The sequence below is a fragment of the Gymnoscopelus microlampas genome, assembly GCF_963454915.1.
Source record: "Gymnoscopelus microlampas genome assembly, chromosome: 1".
Taxonomy (NCBI): Eukaryota; Metazoa; Chordata; class Actinopteri; order Myctophiformes; family Myctophidae; genus Gymnoscopelus; species Gymnoscopelus microlampas.
In genome coordinates, this window is record NC_139962.1 from 52,705,227 (window position 1) to 52,712,415 (window position 7,189).

The window sequence follows — 7,189 nt, forward strand, 5'->3', positions numbered from 1 at the left end:
CAGTACTACTCGTACTGAGCTACATTTTAGTTCAGCTTTTATAACACATGAGTCAACACACTATTATTCTGACTTTAGCTTTTTGTAGATTACATTTCACAGTTCCACTATTTTTACTTGCATACTGTTTCATAACTACAACTAGATACGACAGGTTAAAAATATATTTATTGTTTTCGTGAACGGAAATGACGAACAAATTACAGTTACCGTTCTCTGCTTTCAGGGGGTGTAGTTCCAAATTGATTGAAAGCAGTAGCACATGGATGTGAGTGCCCAATGGAAGAACAAAAATCATAACTGTTCATTACGTAAAATTTTACTGTAATGAAAAGTTAGGATTTGTTTTTTCTTCCATTGGGCATTGATGTTTTAATGATTAAAACATCAATCAGTCTATTTTCACCACATTAAACCTGGCGTCCCTATTATTATGGGAATGTCATTATAGGCTCAAATCTTCCAAAAAGGCCAAGAAATTTCAAGAAATGTAAAAAGAAATCGCATAAATTTTTCTCAAAATAAAAATAAAACAATTAGCAAAAATAGCCGAAGCCGAAGTACAGTATAATATAGGGATTTAAGTGGTTAAACATCACCATACAACTATTGGGAGTTTTAGAAAGCACCTGGTGGATTTCTAATGTTCCCTGGATTGTCAGCTTGCTGCAGTGATTAGAGAAGACTTTGTCAACTAACAAGCACGTATCAAGCACTGTCTGCAACACTGACTGAGTGGAACGATAATTAGGAAGCATGGAGTCCAGACAGCAAGGTTGATGGAGACACACCATCACACACTTCACCTGTCTACACACACACACACACACACACACACACACACACACACACACACACACACACACACACACACACACACACACACACACACACACACACACACACACACACACACACACACACACACACACACACACACTCCCACAATCAGCCACAACCTCCCACACTCAGTAACCACACACATGCAAGCGAGTACACACCTAAAGGTGGATACAGTCTGGAGGTGGGGATGAGGGAGTGGGGGGGGTCTGGACAGAGGGGAAGTACATGTGAAAAAATTATGCATGTGCAGTGCACACACCCACACACAAGAACGGGGCTGGGTCTGGTCAGAGACTGTGGCCTCCCTATCATTCATTAGTTTACATAAAGCCATGCGAGGCAGACATGAAGTCATTGCAGTGCTTTGAAGATGGGAACACAAGCTCACACGCTCATACACACACACACACACACACACACACACACACACACACACACACACACACACACACACACACACACACACACACACACACACACACACACACACACACACACACACACACACACAGACAGTGTATTACAAGGTAAAGTGCGTCTGCCTGGGACAGTCGGTATACTTATTAACCCGGGCAGTAAGTGCTGCTATTGTGTCTGCTCTGCTCTCACCTCCATTGCTACACAGTAAAAAGAATCCCTAATGCTATGAAAGTGTAAAAACGTACAAGCTCACACCGCGTCACAAATGTGACGTGTTGCGAGCTTGTAGATCTGCTATTTACCGCAGGCAACACCAATAGGCTTTAGTTAAATGAACATTCAAGGTTTGACTGTGTACACATGCAGCAACAGTAAACACAGATCTATCCAAACACATTCCTGTACCAAGGATGAATTAGCGCCTCATCCAGGCAAGTTTATTTGCAAACACATCTCAACAACAAAGCAACACAAAGGGCTTTGAACAAGACACACATATACTCTGAAAAACACAAACATGCACACTGACACCAACAACAAGTCCTCCTTTATACACAGAACCACGCAATAGTGGAATAATGAAGAGCCATCATCAATGGCCGGTTTATGCTGGGTTTTTTAAACACGGAACCAAACAAAGCATTCCAGAATCAGAGACGAGCTCAACAGCATCAGTGTCTACAGTTATACTACTATCATTGCTGTTGGGGCAGAAACCTGTAATAATCTCCATATTTTAACTTTTAGTATTTTCTCGTAAATGAACGCCCTACTTGACTTCACACTGCAGCGTCACACAAAAGTAGCAAAAGTAGCAGATCTGCAAGCTCGAAACGCGGCGCGAAGCGACACGTTTTGAGCTTGCAGATTGCTACTTTTGCTACTTTTGAATTTTAATCCTGAAAAGTAACACATTTGGACATGTTTTTTCCACTACTGTACGCTGTCCTACAAATTATAAAGTGCAGTAACTCCGCCAGGAATCAAACCGATTAAAAATGGCTTTGAACAGTTTCATCTGGCCATTGCAGCCCAATGGCTCACATTAAGTATTCATGAGGTAATTGTTTATCCCCCAAAATCATGGCCGATTTGAATTTGAGACAAATAACTCAATGTCAGCCAGAAATGTAGCCTAAGTGCACACTGCACACACGTAGGCTTTGCAAGGCAGTATATGTATTTCACAAAATGACAGCTCGAAAGATTGATGTATTGTTTATATAGACTTGGTTTAGGGGTAATTGGTTTAAATATGTTGTTGTTGTTGCCACTGTAAGGTCAGGACTGATTCACGTCTTGCCCAGTTTCTCACAAAAGTTTCATTTTATTCCATTGAAAATCCTGTCTGTCTTTAATGGCAGCCAGTCGAGCTGACCTTAGCGCAAATCAACGTTATTACGCAACAGTTGACACCAGCGTGATGTCAGATCAGAGCTCGATCGGCGAGAGAGAGAGAAAGGGGGGGGGAGAGAGAAAGGGGGGGAGAGAGAGAGAGGATAGAGGGACGTCTCACACAACAGAAAATGACGTGTTGATGTTGTTGATCTCCATATTGCCCATATATGGTTGTGTGTCACGTTAGTACTGCAATGTCAGGCATGTCCATTTAGGGGCATAATTATGTCCAGACAGTCAGACTCACAGACAGACAAACAACTTCATGAAATAGATAAGCTTGTGTGTGTGCGTATCTATCTATCTATCTATCTATATGCATACATACACTCCTAACTACCCACCCTCCACCAACACCCATCCACCCCAGCCACCCATACAGGCCATGGTTGGGTGCTGAGTCAGTGTGTGAGCTTGCTGGTGTATGAAATGAGGGGAGTGCTTTTCATTTCCTCCCCATGGCTGTGTCCTGCACTGCCCCCCCCCACCCCCCCCATGACTCAAAGCCAACAAAGCAAACAGGAAGGATGTTAACCGCTGTTCTACACGCGCACGCTGGCAAAGTTGTGTCCGTATAAGTACACGCAGACATGCGCACACACACGCGCGCACACGCACACACACACACACACACACACACACACACACACAGTTTAATGAAGCTTGGAGGAGTGCACGACCATGACATCAGCATCAGGGCAGGAGCTGAGACACTGGGACAACAATGTTGAGACTGGATTCCGGCCCTGCTACAGACACACAGACACACACACACACACACACACACACACACACACACACACACACACACACACACACACACACACACACACACACACACACACACACACACACACACACACACACACACACACACACACACACACACACACACACACGTATGCACTTACACACGCATGCACTTACACATGCATGCATGCACTCACGCATTAAGGAGTGAGTAGAGAGACACTTGCATAAATAAGCACAAAGGAATGGCATGCACCACAAACACACATACGCATCCAAACACACACACACACAGACACACACACACACACACACACACACACACACACACACACACACACACACACACACACACACACTGAATGTCAGAGTCAGGTGAAAGAGTGACGGCAAGCTGGTGAGACCAAACTGTGAGATGCAGATGGACTGAGAGACGATGACACAGCGGTCCGCAAGACAGACAGACAGACAGACAGACAGACAGACAGACAGACAGAGGGCACAGTGGGAAGCGGTCGTCACTCAGTCGCCGTCACTCACCTGCGGTCATGGCCTGGTTGGTACTGTAGCTTCTCTGTCACCTCACGCCTCCATCACCCTGTCACCTCTCTGTCCACGGTGCCACCCCGTCACCTGTCCCACCACTAAGTGTCCCTGTCACGCCGTCCGTCCGTCCGTCGCCTTGGTACCAGGCTCACCTCTGACCTTCTGTTCCCCTCGTCCAACCACTCGGGAAGGGAGGAGGAGGAGGGGAGGGCGGCTGTGTCCGGACATGCCCATCGCCCTAGATCACAAGGCCCGCCGACATCAAGTCTAAATGCTAGGGGGGGGGGCAGATTTATGAGGGTGTGTGATGTTCTGTGTGTGTTCTGGATGGTTGAGCGCACACTGGGTCCGTCACAAAGACAAGTGTGTGTGTGTGTGTGTGTGTGTGTGTGTGTGTGTGTGTGTGTGTGTGTGTGTGCGCGCATGGGCAAGTGTGTGTGTGTGGTAGTGTGTATGAATAACCTGGACGCCTGTGTGGGTGGTTTATAGCATGTATATTGCATGTCTTTACAAAAGGAGGAATTTGCAGTGTGAGTAAAAGTGAGTCATATTAGCGCCATAAGGGGTCTCAGTTGTGAAAGTTAATGATTCAAGGGGGGGGAAAAACAACATCAAATTGAAGCCATGGCCTTATGTGCATATATGAATATTAATGAATATTGATTTCTTGGGACACTTGAATATAGACAATTTGAGTCATCCCATTGAAAAATCCCTATCCTGTTGAAAATTGCCTTAAAATTTCTAATGCGGAGTTCGAAAAAGATGCATATGTATATCCATTACTTGTTATAGTTTAATTCCAACACCGTTGTTAGTTTTATGCAATATTCTTATGTTTGGAATGCGCAAATACAAATAAACATCTCCTCCTGAAAAGGACAATAGCTAAAATAGCTAAATGTTGACACTGTAGCCCTGACACGAAGTATAACACTTCACTGTGTGCTAGGAAATAAGGGGTTTTGTTGAATTGAATTTATTTAAAGGACGACTTCACCCATTTTCAACCTATCTTCATATAATTGGTCCTCACTCCTCACTAATGCTAATTATAATATGCTACCATTTTTGTCTGCTAGAAGAGGACAGTGGACAGTTCAGAAACCACCAGTGACATCATTGATGGGGAATCCAAGCTAATAGAAACAGCAGGCCTTCTATTCCTGGAAAGTTAGCATGCTATAATGGAGGCCATAGTTAATACAAAATAAAATAAAAAATGTTAAATGTTGTTTGAAAAGAAAAAGATCACAACCAGTGTGAAGAGAGTGGTGCCTTTGAAAGTGTAACTGGTTGCATCCTTGTGTTGCAATCAGCAACCTGTCACGTGAAGCTTGACCAATCATACGGACGGACATACGGACGGACGGACATACGGACGGACGGACATACGGACACAGTCAAATGTAGGAGTGGTTGGCACCACTCCTCTGAGACACAGGCCGAGTATAGAAAAATGGCACCATATTATCATGAGCATTAGTGAGGACCAATTATATGAAGATAGGTTGAAAATGTCATTAAATTGAACTGAATATATTTAATACACTTTCTCAACCAGTGCAACCAAGAAGCCATGGGCCCAATGCATTCACAGTCAACAACACAGTACACCTGGCGCCATGAGAGACACAGCGGAACATTAAGCCCAATTCATGCTCCGCCGCACGCCAGTGTCTCGTGCGCCGAAAATAGCAGACCTACAAGTGTGTAGGACGCCGCGTCGTGAGCTTTGTAAGGTCTGCTATTTTCGCCGCTCGACACCTTCGTGCGATCAAGTATAAATCGGGCTTTTTAGTTATATACCCATGATCCTCTGGACAAATACATGCGTCTAATACCATAACAACGCTCCCCCGACACTTAGGAGAAGGGAGTGTGTGTGTGTGTGTGTGTGTGTGTGTGTGTGTGTGTGTGTGTGTGTGTGCGTGTGTGTGTGTGTGTGTGTGTGTGTGTGTGTGTGTCGGCACCGTAGCAACCACACAACCATAATTAACAGAGAACGCCATGCAGGGCTGACTAAGTTTAGAGGACTCTCCCCACCCCCCCACCTCCTCTCCTCACTTCACATGCTCCCACACTGATATTTAACAAAACATTAATCTTCTTGCCAGTGGCTCCCAAAGAATACTGTGGTGATGTAGCTTGGGCACAAGAAGGCTCGGGTTAATAGTAATTCCATTGTTCTGGTCTTTTATTTATGCCTTGGCTCTACCAGGCGGATGAGGTAAGTCTCTCTCTCTCTCTCTCTCGCTCTCTCTCGCCCATGTTATTATTCAAAAGTGGTGATACATAAAGCCAGATTACACAAATGTCTCTCTGTCCCACCCCTACCCCGGCACCAGCTCTCTCTCTCACACACACACACACACACACACACACACACACACACAGACACGCACACACCTCCCTTCTTACACCACGCAATGGCCGTCACCACCACCCCCGCGGCCGCCCCCTCCTTACCCCCCCACCCTCACCCCCTCCGCTGGCTTTCAATAGCACATTTCCCCTTTCTACCCCTTCCCTCTCCTCTTTTCTAAATCACCCTCAGCATTTGCATGTGAATCGCTTGTATATCTTCTTTTATATGATGCACTGACAACACAGGCTTTCGGGAAGAAAAAAAAAAAGAAAGAGAAAAAAAAGAGGGGTTGGAGGTGGGGGTGGGGTTGGGGGCGAGCCCCCCCCCCCACCAACTACCCCTCGTCACCCATCAAACTCAATTCACCCCCCAACACCAGCCTGCACCCTCCCCTTAAGAAAAAAAACGGGCCACAAAAAAAACAAAACAAATAAAAAAAACACCCAAGATGTTACTTTAACCCTATAGCTCCCTGTGAGAAGCACTGTGCGAGGTTTTATGATATGGAGACAAGTTCTTTTGTGTTTCTCCTTCTCCGGAGGGACGAGCTCTCTGTCTCTGTCCTGTGTGTTACTGGGGCGATAATCCCGCTGGAATTTCTCCCTAAGTACTTTTACTGACATTTTCAATTATCACCATGCCAGGGTAAATGGGTAAATGGCATTTAAAAAGGAGGCCCCGTCATTTCCACACTGAATCATATTTGTGAATCAGACAGGCAAAGCGTCGGGGGAAGTTGGACTCTGCACTGTTTGCCCGGGGCTGTGAGCGCACGGCGCGGGAGGGAAGGGGAGGGGGGGTCAAAGATACTGTAGGGGCTGCCGAGCGGTGAGTTTGAGGCCGAGACGAAGCCAGTCGGTCGTG